This window comes from Scyliorhinus torazame, chromosome 9 (assembly GCF_047496885.1).
Source record: "Scyliorhinus torazame isolate Kashiwa2021f chromosome 9, sScyTor2.1, whole genome shotgun sequence".
NCBI lineage: Eukaryota > Metazoa > Chordata > Chondrichthyes > Carcharhiniformes > Scyliorhinidae > Scyliorhinus > Scyliorhinus torazame.
Genome location: NC_092715.1, coordinates 206,759,674 through 206,777,915, shown reverse-complemented (window position 1 = coordinate 206,777,915; position 18,242 = coordinate 206,759,674). Strand labels below are relative to the sequence as shown.

At 49.4% G+C, this 18,242-nt stretch overlaps 1 long non-coding RNA gene across 1 annotated transcript; it reads right to left on the bottom strand.

Moving 5' to 3' along the window:
* Window positions 1-7,483: 7,483 nt before the first annotated feature.
* On the bottom strand, window positions 7,484-16,508 carry LOC140430063 (uncharacterized). The gene is made up of 3 exons (XR_011949307.1): window positions 16,479-16,508; window positions 16,273-16,388; window positions 7,484-7,773 (listed from the first exon to the last, which is right to left on the bottom strand). It is a non-coding gene; the product is annotated as an uncharacterized lncRNA (long non-coding RNA).
* Window positions 16,509-18,242: the final 1,734 nt, after the last annotated feature.

The window sequence follows — 18,242 nt, the reverse complement described above, 5'->3', positions numbered from 1 at the left end:
GAACAAATGGAGGAGGACTTCAAGAGATGGGACATGGTATCCCTGTCACTGGCAGGGAGGGTGCAGGCAGTTAAAATGGTAGTCCTCCCGAGATTCCTCTTTGTGTTTCAGTGCCTCCCGGTGGTGATCACGAAGGCTTTTTTCAAAAGGATCGAAAAGAGTATCATGAGTTTTGTGTGGGCCAGGAAGACCCCGAAAGTGAGGAAGGGATTCTTACAGCGTAGTAGGGATAGGGGGGGGGGGCTGGCACTACCGAGCCTAAGTGAGTACTACTGGGCCGCCAATATCTCAATGGTGAGTAAGTGGATGGGGGAAGAGGAGGGAGCGGCGTGGAAGAGATTGGAGAGGGCGTCCTGTAGGGGGACTAGCCTACAAGCTATGGTGACGGCCCCATTGCCGTTCTCACCGAAGAAATACACCACAAGCCCGGTGGTGGTGGCGACTTTGAAAATTTGGGGACAGTGGAGACGGCATAGGGGAAAGACGGGAGCCTTGGTGGGGTCCCCGATAAGAAACAACCATAGGTTTGCCCCGGGGAGAATGGATGGGGGATTTGGAATATGGCAAAGAGCAGGAGTAACGCAACTGAAAGATCTGTTTGTGGATGGGAAGTTCGCAAGTCTGGGAGCGCTGACCGAGAAATATGGGTTGCCCCAAGGGAATGCATTCCGGTATATGCAACTGAGGGCTTTTGCGAGGCAGCAGGTGAGGGAATTCCCGCAGCTCCCGACGCATGAGGTGCAGGACAGAGTAACCTCAAAGACATGGGTGGGGGACGGTAAGGTGTCAGATATATATAGGGAAATGAGGGACAAAGGGGAGACTATGGTAGATGAGCTGAAAGGGAAATGGGAAGAAGAGCTGGGGGAGGAGATTGAGGAGGGGCCGTGGGCGGATGCCCTAAGTAGGGTAAACTCATCATCCTTGTGTGCCAGGCTAAGCCTGATTCAATTTAAGGTGTTACACAAGGCGCATATGACTGGAGCACGGCTCAGTAAATTTTTGGGGGTAGAGGATAGGTGTGCGAGATGCTCGAGAAGCCCAGCGAATCACACCCACATATTCTGGTCATGTCCGGCACTACAAGGGTTCTGGGTGGGGGTGACAAAGGTGCTTTCGAAAGTGGTGGGGGTCCAGGTCGAACCAAGCTGGGGGTTGGCTATATTTGGGGTTGCACAAGAGCCGGGAGTGCAGGAGGCAAGAGAGGCCGATGTTTTGGCCTTTGCGTCCCTAGTAGCCCGGCACAGGATATTGTTAATGTGGAAGGAAGCCAAGCCCCCGGGGGTGGAGACCTGGATAAATGACATGGCAGGGTTTATAAAGCTGGAACGGATTAAGTTCGTCCTAAGGGGATCGGCTCAAGGGTTCACCAGGCGGTGGCAACCGTTCGTCGAATACCTCACAGAAAGATAGAGGGAATGGAAAAGAAGAAGGCAGCAGCAGCAGCCCAGGGGGAAGGGGGGGGAGGAACCAGAAGGAGTCTCAGGGTTATTAATATATATGTATAATATGTATAGGTCGTTGCTATAAATAATTGTATATTGGATTGTTAAACCATATTTTTGGAGAGTGTTTATCTGAGACAAGGCAGTTGCCATTTAGTTTTAGTTTTAGTTTTTGTTATATATTATTTATTCTTTGTTTATAAAACAGGTCATTGTTATTTATACTGTTATATTATTGTGTAAAGGATACACAATGTACTGTGATGGTTGACCAAAAATTTTCAATAAAATATTCTTAAAAAAAAAAATCAAGGCCCTCCAGGGTATCTTTACGCTGTTCAGTTTCCCCGCATACATACACAGTGATGGGGGTCTTCCTTTATGAGCGACGAACTGCGTCAATTCCTGCTCAGCAAGGGCATCGCCTCGAGCAGGACGACCAGTTACAACCCCCGGGGAAACGGGCAGGTAGAGAGGGAGAACGGAACGGTCTGGAAGACCGTTCTACTGGCCCTACGATCCAGGAATCTCCCAGTCTCCCGCTGGCAGGAAGTCTTCCCGATGGCCCTGCACGCCATCCGGTCGCTGCTCTGTACAACCACAAATCAGGCACCTCATGAACGTCTCCTTGTTTTCCCCAGGAAGTCCTCCTCCGGGACCTCGCTCCCAACCTGGCTAGCGACACCCGGACCCATCCTGCTTTGGAAGCACGTGCGGGCGCACAAGTCGGACCCGTTGGTCGAGAGGGTCCACCTGCTGCACGCTAACCCCCAGTACGCCTACGTAGTGTTCCCTGATGGCCGGCAAGACACAGTCTCCCTTCAGGACCTGGCGCCCGCCGGAACCCCACGCGCACCCGAACCATTGCCCCACTGACCACTGAGGGTCAGTGCTCCCGCCGCTCCTGCCTAGGCCCGACCACCCACCGACGCCCCCTACAGGCGTCCCCCCACCCGTGTCAACATTTTGCCCCCACAGCGCCGCCGAGGGGGGAACGAAGCTGCCAGGGAGGACAAAACCACGCTCCCGGAGTCGCAACTGCCGGGACCCCCATCAGAATCACCGCCGAAACCCAGACGCTCCAGGAGGACGACCAGGCCACCCGATCGACTGATTGCTGCACTGTGAACACTTTGTAAATATCCTCGACATCACGGTACCTCCATACCTGGTCATACCATGCTAAAGGCGACTATTAACGCTGGCCACCACCCCCGCCGGGCTCTTTTTTAACAGGGGGTGAATGTGGTAGTACCAGGTATTGTGGTACCTAAGAGGCTGATGACCATTGGTTAGACCCAGGCGCCTACCATTGGCTGTTGTACGTAGCTCCGCCCTGACAGGCGGAGTATAAGGAACGGTGCCATCCCAGCAGCCTTCACTTTCTGGCGTCAATGGCCCCCCAAGGTGAGGAATTCTCACCTTTCGAGGGGGCTAGGTTGCTTCCGGAGTCATCCTGCTCCAGCCGGCGCCGAAGGGCCGGCGCGAGTTCGCACATGCGCAGACCGGCTGGTGTATTTTCGTGCATTTGCTGAGGTTCCCTTCTCCGCGCCGGCCCCCGGGCAATATGGCAGAGAGCTACAGGGGCCCGTCACAAAGGAAGGAAGGCCTTGGGAACAGCCCTCCCGCAGGATCGGCAGGCCCTGATCGCGGACCAGGCCACCGTGCCACCCCCCCCCTCCCCCGGTGTCGGATCCCTCTGCGTCCCCCCCTAGGACGGTCCCCGCGTACTTACCTGCCAGGTCCCGCCGTGCGTGAGGTGAGTAATTCACGCCGGCGGGACTGGCCAAAACTGGACAGCCACTCAGCCCATCGGGACCCGGAGAATCGGCGGGGGGGGGGGGGGGGCGCTGTCAACAGCCCCCGACCGGCGTGGCGGGAATCCCGCTGCCTCCCAAAAAACGGCGCCGGAGAATAGAGAAGCCGGTGTCGGGGCGGCGGGGCAGGATTCGGCGGAGAATCCCGGCCCTGATGTTTGGCAGAATGGGTGTTGGCGGGTGGTGCCGGGATGGGGGTGAGGTTAAAATATTGGTTCAGCCCTTTACAGGATCTGTGGGCTTCAGGGATGTAGCTAAACCCCTGCGGTGAGTTGGGCCTGCATGGGGTCTCAATTACATTCTGGGCCTCATTTATATTTGTCAGCCTGAACTTGAGGTGAATCACTTTGGGGTTAGTGGATGGGAATGATAACTTGGCTGGGAGCCCTGTCAAATAATAAAGGTGTCAGTGCTTGAGGCTTCAACATATTACCCAACAAGCCCATGAATAACTGTGGGCTGTGCCGAGAGAAGAAGTTTGTCTTCAGCCTTTTTTTAATTAAAATTGCTGACCTGTGGTAAAATCGATAGGAAGGAACAAAGAAAATTCCATTTAAAGGAGATTTCTGCCCAAAATAATGAGGGAACAGACCTTGACGTTCTGGTGGAGAGGATAACACAGAACATAATGGCCTGTTTAGCTTTTCTATCTCAGTAAGTTCTGTTATACCAATACAACCAGATGTGAAAATTGCAACAAAATGCAAAAGAGGAATTATTGAATCATAGAATCTACAGTGCAGAAGGAGGCCACTCAGCCCATCGAGTAAGCACCAGGCCTTGGAAAGAGCACTGTACCTAAGCACACCCTTCCATCCTATTCCTGTAACCCTACCTAACCTTTTTGGACTGCTTAGAGACAGTGGACTGGTCCATATTTAAGAACTCAGCGACCAACTTAATGAGTCTGCCACCACCGTCACAGACTTCATCAGCAAATGTGTGGACGACTGCGTGCCAAAGAAAGCAGTACGTGCGTTCCCCAACCGGAAACCATGGCTCAATCACGAGATTGACTCCCTACTGAAGGACAGATCTGAGGCGTTCGAGACAGACGACCCTGACCTATACAAGAAATCCAGGTACGACCTCCGCAAAGCCATCCGAGATGCCAAGAGAGAATATCAAACTAAGCTAGAGTCACAGACAGACTCTCGGCGGTTGTGGCAAGGACTAAACAACATAATGGGCTACAAAGCGAAGCCGAGCAGTATCTCTGGCAGCAGTGCACCCCTCCCCGATGAACTCAATGCATTCTATGCTTGGTTCGAGCAGGTAACCAACAATCCGCTGTCGAGTGCCCCAGCAGCTCATAATTCACCCATACCCACCATCACAGCTTCCGAAGTCAGATTGGCCTTCCTGAAAGTGAACCCTCGGAAGGCGACGGGCCCAGACGGGATCCCTGGTCGTGCACTCAGAGCCTGAGCGGACCAGATGGCAGAGGTATTCACGGACATCTTTAACCTGTCCCTACTCCACTCCGAGGTCCCCACCTGCTTTAAGACCACTATCATAGCGGTACCAAAGAAGAACCAGGCAACGTGCCTCAATGACTACCGTCCAGTGGCCCTGACTTCAGTCGTAATGAAGTGCTTCGAGAGATTGATCATGAAGCGCCTCACCTCCATACTCTCAGAACGCCTTGATCCACTGCAATTCGCATACCGCTGCAACCGGTCCACATCAGACACCATTTACCTGGCCCTACACTCATCCCTAGAGCATCTCGAAAACAAGGACTCCTACATCAGACTCCTATTTATTGACTACAGGTCCGCCTTCAACACCATAATCCCCCAGCCAAGCTCATATCAAAGCTCCAAAACCTAGGACTTGGCTCCCCACTCTGCAACTGGATCCTCGATTTTCTGACCAACAGACCACAATCAGTAAGAATGAACAACAACACCTCCTCCACAATAGTCCTCAACACTAGGACCCTGAAAGGCTGGGTATTTAGGCCCCTACTCTACTCCCTGTACACATACGACTGCGTGGCAAAATTTGGTTCCAACTCCATCTACAAGTTTGCTGACGATACAACCATAGTGGGCCAGATCTCGAATAACGACGAGTCCGAATACAGGAGGGAGATAGAGAATCTAGTGGAGTGGTGTAGTGACAACAATCTCTCCCTCAATGCCAGCAAAACTAAAGAGCTGGTCATTAACTTCAGGAAGCAAAGTACTGTACACACCCCTGTCAGCACCAACGGGGCCGAGGTGGAGATGGTTAGCAGTTTCAAATTCCTAAGGGTGCACATCTCCAAAAATCTGTCCTGGTCCACCCACATCGACGCTACCACCAAGAAAGCACAACAGTGCCTAACTCAGGAAACGAAGAAAATTTGGCATTTAACCCTTACCAACTTTTACAGATGCACCATAGAAAGCATCCTATTGGGCTGCATCACAGCCTGGTTTGGCAACTGCTCGGCCCAGGACCGCAAGAAACTTCAGAGAGTCGTGAACACCGCCCAGTCCATCACACAAACCTGCCTCCCATCCATTGACTCCATCTACACCTCCCGCTGCCTGGGGAAAGCGGGCAGCATAATCAAAGATCCCTCCCACCCAGCTTACTTGCTCTTCCAACTTCTTCCATCGGGCAGGAGATACAGAAGTCTGAGAACACGCACGAACAGACTCAAAAACAGCTTCTTCCCCACAGTCACCAGACTCCTAAATGACCCTCTTATGGACTGACCTCATTAACACTACACCCTGTATGCTTCATCCGATGCCAGTGCTTATGTGGTTACATTGTATATGTTGTTTTGCCCTATTATGTATTTTCTTTTATTCCTTTTCTTCCCATGTACTTAATGATCTGTTGAGCTGCTCGCAGAAAAATACTTTTCACTGTACCTCCCGGGATAATAAACAAATCCAATCCAATCCAATCCAAGGGCAATTTATCATGGCCAATCCACCTAACCTGCACATCTTTGGACTGTGGGAGGAAATTGGAGCACCCGGAGGAAACCCACACACACACGGGGAGGACATGCAGACTCCGCACAGACAGTGACCCAAGCCGGGAATTGAACCTGCGACCCTGGAACTGTGAGGCAACTGTGCTAACCACTGTGCTAACGTGGTTTACCTGTGAATCCTTTGCATCCAGCCTTGGGATAAGGGGTTGGTTGGTTTCTCTGATGCAATTTATGGAAGAGCTGAGCATTCCAGCAGTGTTCTAAATAGTTCAGAGTATTAAAACCCCACAAAACACCAGGGAGACAGCCTGGACTCAAGGCACACCCACAGTGCTCAGTACAGGTCATCTTACTTAAGGAAAGTCATACTTGCATTGGTTGTAGTTCAGAGAAAGTTCACTGTGCTTTTTTCCTGGGGTGATGGGCTTGTCTTATGAGGAACGGTTGGGCCCATATGCATGGGAGTTTAGGAGAATGAGAGGTGATCTCATTGACAAATCTGAGTCTGAGGGAACTGGACAGGAAACTGAGACGGTGCTTCGCCTAGTGGGGGAATCCAGAACTGCAGGGGGCACAGTTTTAACAGCAACGCCCCCATTGGGTTATTCACGGCTGTGAGACATATTTTGATTGACAAGGGGGCCAAGGGTTATGGAAGCAGACAGAAAAGTAGAGTTATGGCCACAATCAGATCAGCCATAATGGTGGAGCAGGCTCGAGGATCCGAATGGCCTAGTCCTTCCCCTATTTGTTATGCCTTTAAATAAGTGTGAAGGGATGGGGATGGACGTCGAAGGCTCATCTGCCAAAGCTCCACCACATGGGTGGCACAGTAGTACAGTGGTTAGCACTGTCGCTTCACAGCGCCAGGGACCCAGATTTAATTCCTGCTTGGGTCACTGCCTGTGTGGAGTCTGCACGTTCTCCCCGTGTCTGCATGGGTTTCCTCTGGGTGCTCCGGTTTCCTCCCACAAGTCCCGAAAGACGTGTTGTTAGGTAATTTGGACATCCCTCTGTGTACTAGAACAGGCGGCAGACTGTGGTGACTAGGGGCTTTCCACAGTAACTTCATTGCAGCGTTAATGTAAGCCTACTTGTGACACTAATAAAGATTGTTATCTATTGTTATTATTATCCATTGTGACTGCTCTTGTTAGAACAGGGGAAATTATGGGTTTAATTGATAGATAGGCCACTATTTGTACATGTGTGGACCAATCAAAGCCAGTTTCCACACTGTAATTTATTGAGGCAGACAGAAAAGGAGCCACATGATCCAAAAGGTCACTCAGCAACTTTATTAGGTCTTTATCTCAAGAAAGATAATTGTACATAATCAAACTTGATAAAAAGAAACTATTGGTGATTTTGGATCACAACAAAATTAGCCAAAGTATTTTATTTAACAGTTCAAACTTTCAAAAGGCGAATCAGCTTTACATTGAAGACTAGATGGTTTTCCAAATGACCGACTGGAACGTTTAGTCAGTTTGCTTGACTGTAATGCCGACTCTCGTGATGTTGAATTCAACATTCGCCATTGTGACGAATCCTGATGTTTATCATGGACTTCCTGAAGGGCAAAAGAAATCAGTTACACTGGACACACAGTCAGAAATCAAGAGCAGTGACCTTTGCAGAGGTTTGAGAAACTGAATCAAATTAAAACACGCAATGACCAGAGGAGATCTAAAATAAAATGGCCACCCTGACCTCAGACATGGTTGGACTTTTCAACCAATTTGCTGTCTGCTATCCAAAGACAATGACAATCATTTCATTTATAACACTAAATAAAAGGAATAAGGAATAGCCAACAAGCTTATGGATGATATTGAGTAGAAGGCAACGATAGCTAAGGTATGGGGGTAGTGAAGGCTCTTAAGTATCAGGTTAGCGCAGTCACAGTGCATTTGAGCATAGACGATTGTGAATCAAATCCAACTCCCAGACTGATGAAGAACTCTGCGAAGAGCAAGGGAGCCATTCTGAGACAGCATCCTCCTCACACCTGATTATTTGCTGTTTGAGAGACATTGATGTTTCTGTTTGCCTACCAATGAAGGCTTGATTAACAAGGGGATCAGGGGTTATGGGGAGAAGGCAGGAGATTGGGGATGAGAAAAATATCAGCCATGATTGAATGGCGGAGCAGACTCGATGGGCCGAGTGGCCTAATTCTGCTCCTATGTCTTATGGTCTTATGGTCTGTAAAACTCTTTGGGAGGTCCTGCAGCTGTGAAGGGTTCTGTATAAATGCTAGCCTTCATTTGTATGAGTTTCAACTCAAGAAAATTACTAGGGCCGATTCCGACTGAGGACTCACATCTTTGGAGAATGTTGGCCATACCTACAATTTCCTTTAAAGCAATTACCTTCAACTATGTATTAGAGTTAAAGTTTGTGACAATATGTGATTAGTTATAAGAGTACATTTCTTTATCTCTTTATTATTCAAAACTATGTACAAACTAAATGTATAAGGAGACTGGTTTAGAATGTCACATTTTAAACAGTGACTATTGCCATACGGTTATGTTATCTACTCACTCTGTGTAACATTAAGTACAACTTGCATTATAACTCTCTGTATTTTTTTTAATTCATTTTTACGGGATTTGGGTTTCGTTGGCTAAGCCTAATTAATGGTTGCCCATCCCTAATTGCCCTTGAGAAGGTGGTGATGAGCTCCATTCTTGAACCGCTGCAGCCCATGTGGTATGGGTACACCTACTGCTGTTAAGGAGGGAGTTCCAGGATTTTGACCCAGCAACAGGAAGGGGCAGCGATATATTTTCCATGCCAGGATGCTGAGTGAGCTGGAGGGGAACCTCCATGTGATGGGGTTCCCATGTATCTGCTGCCCTTGTCCTTCTAGATGGTAGTGCTCATGGGGTTGGAAGGTGCTGTCTAAGGGGCCTTGGCGAATTCCTGCAGTGCATCTTGTAGGTGGTACACATAGCTGCCACTGTGCGTCGGTGATGGAGGGAGTGAATGTTTATAGAAGGGGTGCCAACCAAGCGTGTTGCTTTGTCCTGGATGGTATCGAGCTTCTTGAAGTGTTGTTGGAACTGCACTCACCCTGGCAAGTGGGGATTATTTTGTCACACTCCTGACTTGTGCCTTGTAGATGGTGGACAGGCTTTGGGGAGTCAGGAGGCAAGTTATTCACTGCAGGATTACTAGTCTCTGACCTGTTCTCGTAGCCACAGTATTTCTATGGCTAGTCCATTTCACATTGTGGTCAATGGTAACCCCCAGGGTGTTGATAGTGGGGGATTCAGTGATGGTAATGCCATTGAAAGTCAAGGGGCATCACAGCTTGGTATGGCAACTGCTCGGCCCAAGATGGCAAGAAACTACAGAGTGTGGTGAACTCAGCCCAACGCATAACACAAGCTTGCCGCCCTCCCATTGATTCTGTCTACACCGCCCGCTGCCTCAGAAAGGCAGACAGCATTGTCAGAGACCCCTCACACCCAAGCTTTGCCCTCTTCCAGACCCTTCCATCAGGCAGAAGATACAGGCATCTGAAGACCCGCATAGACATAGGAACAGCTTCTTCCCCACAGCTACAAGACTCCTCAATGACTCCCCCTCGGACTGATCTGTTCCCTGTAAGAACACTATTCACGACGCCCTATCACGACGCTCTTGCTCGTGTATTTGCTTTGTTTGGCCCTTGTTCCGCACTGTAACCAATCACTGTTTGTTGATGTACTTTGTCGATTATTATTTTTGTCTACTGTGCACATTCCCTTGACCGCAGAAAAATACTTTTCACTGTACTTCAGGACATGTGACAATAAATCAATCAATCAAATCAATCAATCAATCTTATTGGAGATGGTCATTGCCTGGCACTTGTGTTGCATGAATATAACATGCCACTTGTCAGCCTAATCCTGGATATTGCTGCATTTGCATGTGCACTGTTTCAGTGTCTGAGGAACAAAGAACAAAGAAAAGTACAGCACAGGAACAGGCCCTTAGACTCTCCAACCCTGCGCCGACCATGCTGCCCGTCAAAACTAAAATCTTCCACACTTCTAGGGTCCGTATCCCTCTATTCCCATCCTATTCATGTATTTGTCAAGATGCCCCTTAAACGTCATTATCGTCCCTGCTTCCACCACCTCCTCCGGCAGCGAGTTCCAGGCACCCACTACCCTCTGTGTAAAAAAACTTGCCTCGTACATCTACTCTAAACCTTGCCCCTCTCACCTTAAACCTATGCCCCCTAGTAATTGACCCCTCTACCTTGAGAAAAAGCCTCTGACTATCCACTCTGTCTATGCCCCTCATAATTTTGTAGACCTCTATCACGTTGCCCTTCACGTCGTTCCAGTGAGAACAAACCGAGTTTATTCAACCGCTCCTCATAGCTAATGCCCTCCGTACCAGGCAACATCCTGGTAAATCTCTTCTGCACCCTCTCTAAAGCATCCACATCCTTCTGGTAGTGTGGCGACCAGAATTGAACACTATACTCCAAGTGTGGCCTAACTAAGGTTCTATACAGCTGCAACATGACTTGCCAATTCTTATACTCAATGCCTTGGCCAATGAAGGCAAGCATGCCGTATGCCTTCTTGACTTCCTTCTCTACTCAGTTGCCCCTTTCAGTGACCTGTGGACCTGTACACCTAGATTGCATTACCTCACATTTGTCCGGATTAAACTCCATCTGCCATCTCTCCGCCCAAGTCTCCAAACGATCTAAATCCTGCTGTATCCTCTGACAGTCCTCATCGCTATCTGCAATTCCACCAACCTTTGTGTCGTCTGAAAACTTACTAATCAGACCAGTTATATTTTCCTCCAAATCATTTATATATACTACAAACAGCAAAGGTCCCAGCACAGATCCCTGCGGAACACCACTAGTCACAGCCCTCCAATCAGAAAAGCACCCTTCCATTGCTACTCGCTGTAATACAGTTCTGTATCCATCTTGCCAGCTCACCTCTGATCCCGTGTGACTTCACCTTTTGCACCAATCTGCCATGAGGGACCTTGTCAAATGCCTTACTGAAGTCCATATAGACAACGTCCACTGCCCTCCCTGCATCAATTATCTTTGTGACCTCCTCAAAAACCTCGATCAAGTTAGTGAGACACGACCTCCCCTTCACAAAACCGTGCTGCCTGCCTCTCAGTAATACGTCCATTTGCTTCCAAATGGGAGTAGATCCTGTATCGAAGAATTCTCTCCAGTAATTTGCCTACCACTGACATAAGGCTCACCGGCCTGTAGTTGTCGCGAATGGTGATGAACATTTTGCAATCATCAGCGAACTTCCCTGCATCTGACCTTATGTTGGAAGGAGAGAGAGCGGGTAAATGGAGTTGAAATCAGCCCTGATTGAATGGTGGAATGAACTCGATGGGCCGAATGGCCTTACTTCCGCTCCTATGTCTTATGGTCTTATGGTCTTAAGGAAGGTCATTGATGAAGCATCTGAAGATGATTGGGCCTAGGACATTACCCTAAGGAACTCCTGCAGTGATATACTGGAGCTGAGATGATTGACCTCCAACTACCACAACCATCTTCCTTTGTGCCAGGTATGACGCCAACCAGTGTAGAGCTTTCCTCCTGATTCCCATTGACTCCAGTTTTGCCAGGGCTTCTTGATGTAATACTTGATCAAATGCTTCCTTGAGTCAAGGGTAGTCACTCTCACCTCACCTCTGGACACACAAGTGCAGGAAGAGATTGGGGCACTATTTAAAAACTTACCAATGAGGGTGTCCTCGAGTCCCTCGCACCCCACCTCATAAGGCGTCTCGCGAGATTTAACGGCCTCATCGTGTCTCGAGTCGGGCGCAACAAGGCCAATAGAGTGCGGCCCTAATTCTATATACTGGCAGAGTTCCCCATAAGTGCAAGGAGTAATTGACAGACTTTAACTGGACCGACCACATAAAAACTGTGAGCACAGGGTCAGAGACTGGGTTTCTGTGGCGAGTCACGCACTTCCTGACTCCACAAGCTTTCCCAGGTCTCTCAGCATCCGTCCTGTCAAACCCACTCAGACTCAGTAGGTTTCAATTAGACCTGCTTGCCCAATAACATGCACCCTCCACCACCCCTAGCGCCGTTGGACTTGCATTAGTGAGATTGGGCAGCACGGTAGCACAGTGGTTAGCACAGTTGCTTCACAGCTCCAGGGTCCCAGGTTCGATTCCTGGCTTGGGTCACTTTCTGTGCGGAGTCTGCACGTTTTCCCTGTGTCTGCGTGGGTTCCCTCCGGGTGCTCCGGTTTCCGCCCACAGTCCAAAGATGTGCAGGTTAGGTGGATTGGCCATGCTAAATTGCCCTTCGTGTCCAAAAAAAAGGTTAGGTGGGGTTACAGGGATAGGGTGGAGGTGTAGGGATAGGGTGGAGGTGTAGGGATAGGGTGGAGGTGTGGGCTTAGGTGGGGTGCTCTTTCCAAGGGCTGGTGCAGACTCAATGGGCCAAATGCCCTCCTTCTGCAGTGTAAATTCTATGATTCTATGGCACTTCCCATCGTATAATTAGCTCTAAATTTGAACAGACTGATTGGTTTCCGTTCAATGGAATGATGGAAGGTTTTGACTACAAGAATTCTCATCTGAGTATAAATAGGCAAAGGAATCAGTAATGCTGATTAACATAGGAACAGGGAGTAGGCCATTCAGCCCAGCGAGCCTCCTCCACCAGTTATTATGATCATGGTGGGCTGGACACTTCAATACGTTTTACATCCGCTATTTCCATAAATCCGTAGGTTATTGTTAATCAGAAATCTATCAATCTCTGCTTTAAACATGCACAATGGCTGAACTTCCACAGCCCTCTAACGTAGAGAATTCCAAAGATTCTTGAACATGGTATATTCTGGACACCATAGGATTCCTACAGGGCAGAAGGAAGCCACTCGACCCATTGTGTCTGCACCGACCCTCCGAACAAGCACCCTACCTGGGCTCACTCTCCCCACCCTATCCCCCGTAACCCCGCAACCCCACCTCACCTGCACATCTTTGGACTGTGGGAGGAAATGGAGCACCCGGAGGAAACCCACGCACACGAGGAGAAAGTGCAAACTGCACACAGTGAACCTGAGTCCGTGGTGCTGTGAGGCAGAGTGCTAGCTACTGTGCCACAGTGCTGCCCTGGTTAATATTAACTCACGTATGCATGCAGAATTACACAGCACAGAAAATAACGTCATATATATTGTGCGCGATTCCCCGGAAACATTTCCAAGTGCCGTAGCGAGTGGGAATTGCTGCAAGTTTCCCGGCGTTCGGCACTGCGAGGCCGGCAACGCTATTCAACGTTAATTGGTCCACTTAATGAGACCTTATGGGCTTACCGCTCTGAATGCCAGCTCGCCAGCTGTTTCGCCGGAACCGCGCTCGCCAGCCCCCCGCTAACAACGTCGAGCAACATTTAAGCTGCGCTTGCTCAACCAACCCAACCAGCTCGCAACAATAGCGCTGAGGAGACCGGGGCCTAGATTCAGGGATGCTAGATGCAGTGGAGGCCAGGAGGGATGTCCTGTTACCCTGAGGGTCCTGGAGGGTGAGCCACAAGGCAGCCAGTGCCGCCTGGGATGAGGTAGCGGCAACAGTCAGCTCAGGCAGTGTGACCATGAGGACTGGCCTCCAGTGTCGGAAGAAGGTCAACAACCAGTCCTCCTGGTCACACTGCCCGAGCTGACTGCTCATCAACGACCTACAATGGGCAGCACAAGTGAGTAGACACCAACATCTCACCCCCAACCCCCCAGGGAGCATCCCCTGAGGTGACCCCAATCCCCAACCCTCCTTCCATCCCCCTCCCCCTTCAGCACTCGCTCCAACCACCCCTTCAATCCTTTCTTCACACACACCCCCACCACCACTGTGAACCATGTGTGTGGCTAACGATGCCCTCTCTGTGTCCCCTCAGGAAAAGCTCTCCCATACTCGGCGGGAAACTGGCGGTGGGGTGCCGGTCTTGGGAATCTTCACCTCCTTCGAGGAGAAGGCCCTGGAGGTGACCGGTGTGGCCGAGGACAGGGCGGTCACCCACGCGGAGGCTGGCGGACGACGCAGAGGTGAGGAACCACCGAGCTCCACCGGAGGACCTGTCAAACGTGAGTAGTGATTGCCTTACTGACTGACACATCCCTCCCACTGACCCCATGTCCATTCTCCCACAGGTCCTCCAGCCTACGGCGCCGGCCCCGGGCAGCCCCCCCCCCCTCCTAAATCCGAGGAGAACACTACGGAGGAGAGCTCCGAGGATGCAACTGTTATAGTCACGGCACAGCTGTCATCCCCACCCTCCACCAGCGCAGATACACGCACCTCGATGGGAAATGTTAGTGGTCAGGCTTCTGGGGCACAATCTGGTGAGCACCACACTGCGGCTGATGTACATCAGGTGGAGGCAGGAACCCCAGACGAGGCAACAGGCGGAGGGCTGCTGGATCCCAGGACCCAGCTGGGTCCCAGCTTGATGCTGAGCCTCTGGTACAGGACGTGGTCGGGGTGTTCAGAGGGAGATGTCAGCGTCACTCCAGCAGATCCATAGCCGATTGGAGGAGTCCCAGAGGCTACGGGCACAGGAGATGTCGCTGGCAATGTGTGGCACCGAGGCCAACACTGCTGGGGTGGCGACCACAGTGGAGAGCCTGGTGCACGACATCGGCACCATGAGTGAAGGTGTCTTCGGCAGTCTCACATACACCATGACTCTCACATAAAGCATAAAAAAGATAGCTTTTCAAGTATAAATGACCAGGGCCCAAAGTTCTATCCTAATAATGATTATAATCTTTATTCGTGCCATAAGTAGGCTTACATTTAACACTGCAATGAAGTTACTGTGAAAATCCCCTCGTCGCCACATTCTGGTGCCTGTTCGGGTACACAGAGGGAGAATTCAGAATGTCCAATTCACCTAATTGGTGAATTAGGTGAACAGGCCTTTCGGGACTTGTGGGAGGAAACCGGAGCACCCGGAGGAAACCCACGCAGACACGGGGAGAACGTGCAGACTCCGCACAGACAGTGACCCAAGCCGGGAATCGAGCCCAGAACCCTGGCGGCGTGAAGCAACAGTGCTAACCACTGTGCCACCGTGCCAGCATCTCTGACAGTGCAGCAATTGCCCTCAATACTGCGCCAAAACGTCAACCTGAATTAAATGCTGAAGTCTTTGGAGTGGGGCTTGCACTGGGATGATATGCATAAGCAACGATGTAAATAGTAATGTAAACGACCTCCAACCAGTAGGTGACAGTGTAAAACTACCATGTGACTGTACCTGGAGGAGTCTGGCGATAGTCGTGTTAGTGGATATTCATACTAGGTTCATTTATCATAATTAGTAGTTTGTAATATATTTCTCATAGTTATCTGAACCACGCATTTATTTTATAATAAATATTAACTAGTCAAGAACTAGACGTTCCATTGTGCATAATTCCTATGGGACAAGCACCTAGAAGTGAGAGTGCTACCAACTGAACCACAGTTAACACCTTCTTACTCCTTTAGAGTCATTTATTTCAGCGCGAATATTAACTCCTTTTAGCATCCTGCATGCTCATCAAACACAGCACATTTAACAACTTATTGACGAAGCTTTTCAAATTAGAATGTGACTTATACCGATGCCATAAAAATACGTCCAAAGGAACAGAAAACGCAGTGTGCATAAGGTAGGTTTTCTTTAAAATATCACAATAAAACCCAGAAAACGGGTCTTTGTTTCCCGTTGTCCCTGAAACAATGGTCGTAATTCGAAGAGACACTCCGAGCAAGCACCACAACAGGAAACTCCTGTATAAAGTTCCTTCAATTGGGAGCCATTGTTATGAGCAGAGAGTGGTTCAGGATCAACAAGCAATCAAAAAATCAAGGAGATATGTGCATTTTGTATTTACGCTTAAAACTCTACTGTCTTTGAAGAGGCATATTTGCTTGGTGGACGACTATAGGAACATTGACTGGTGATTCCAGACCATTGGTTACACTGTTATCAGTGAAAATATTTATTTTCCCACTCTCACCATTCTGCGGAATGAGCAAAAGAGCATTTGATTCGTACCAGTTAGTGACGCAGATCTGGCACTCATTCTTGTACGTTATCCCGTTTGTTCCACATATTGGCCTGCTTGGAATTATACATTCAGGAAACATGGTAATGTATCTCATGCAGTCTGGCTGGAACAGAGAAGAGAATCACTGATGTCTGTTTAAAGTCAAGGTACTCACACACGGCATGAAGCAGAAAGTGAAACACATGCTTCTTACCTTCCTCTCTTCTTGGTAAGAATAACCTGCTGATGAATGAATACAAAAGTCATTCCCAGGGCCAGTAATTTACATGATTTCCAGTAAAAGATTTTCAAAACTTTTAGTTGCACAGTTTAAAGATCAACAACACGTCCAAGACACTTCAAAGCAGTACCCACTTCGAGAGGGCTCTCTGCGAAAGGTTTAAGAAAGAATTTGTATTCATTGAGCACCTTTCAGATCTCCGGTTGCCTAAAGCGCTTGATAACCCGCACGATATTTTTGAAGTGTAGTCACTGTTGTGATGTCGGCAAAGTTGCAACCAAAACCGCACGCAGACGGGTCTCAAGAATAACATTGTGATAATGACCAGGTATCCTCAAAGCGGCTATCAGTGGTGGAGTGCCACTGCATAGTGACTTGCCTGCTCTTAAAGTGGAAAGCACCTTTCTCGCCCGACCTTCCTGACTCAGGCCGTGGGAAGCTGAAGAAGCGAAGCTTGTCCACGGCTCCAGCGGCAAAAGGAGCAGACAAAGGAGGAGACGCACCAGCTGCCATGAAGCAGATGAGTTTAAAGGCCCCATTGAAAGGGAGAAGGGAAGTTTCTAAGATGAGTGAATGGGATTTGGCGGTGGGAGTTCGGACATTGGCAATGGAGGGGGAGGGGATCTGAACATTGGTGATGTGGGAAGTCCAGACATATGGGGGAGAGGGGGGTGTCTGGACATGGGGGTGGGGTCAGGTCAGGTGGGAGGATGGGGAGTCCTGTGTGGATGGGGGTGTGGAATGCCATGGGGGGGATTCTTTGTTGAGGGTTTTGTGGAGGGGTCCTCTGGGGTCATGAGAGTGGGGGGGGGGGGGGGGGGGGTGAACCGTGCAAGGCTTGGTCTTGGTCTTTTAAATAGTTAATTTGAAGTTAGAAATGCATTTATTCCTCTTAATGTTTTCAGAATAACTATGGGCGGGATTTTCCGCTAGCGCTCCTTGGCGTGTTTCATGGCGGCAGAGGTGGCATTGGCTGGCAACAGGATCTGCCAGTCCCGACACTGTCTACAGCATTTCCCATTATTTGCACTCAGCAGTGAATATCAGCCGATAAGTATAAAACTGGCTGGACATCAAACGTTAACAACTGAGATTGCTTTGTATATGGTTCCCGGCCCAGCGCACTTCTGGACAATTGTCCGGTAAACTCTTATGTTGGAACGTCCAGGAGGGATTCCCCAGCATATCTTTGGGGCACCCCCCCCAAATCCTCCACTGTGAAGCCAGGAATTTATGGCCCAAGCTTTTTTAAAGTGACGTTTGGCTGATTGTCAAATATTGCCCCGAGGAGGACTTCCCTCCTCATCTCTGAAGTAGAGGCATGGGATCTTACTATGTCCAACTGAGAGGGGAATTGGGAACTGATTTTCACATCAGCACATCACCTAGACCACTGTTATAAGCTGCCCAGAGTTAAGCCAAAAAGCATGTAGAACCCAATGGATGTTTCAGGCAACTTTTTACAATAACAGAAAGTAAAAACACATTTCCATGACGTGTATCAAGGTAGAAATCTCATATAATGATACAGCTTGGGGCCAAAATTTGATCTTCTAAGTTTTTTTCCCATTTAAGCTACATGGGAAAGTTCAGTAAATTGGAGAACTCTTGCTGCTGTCCTAATCTAGCATCAAGCCAGCATTTTGAGAGGCGTTTATAGGGTGTTTCCAGGGTGCCCTGTAAATTCCAGCAGGATGCTAAATTGACACTGCAGACTCAATAGGCTGAATGGCCTCC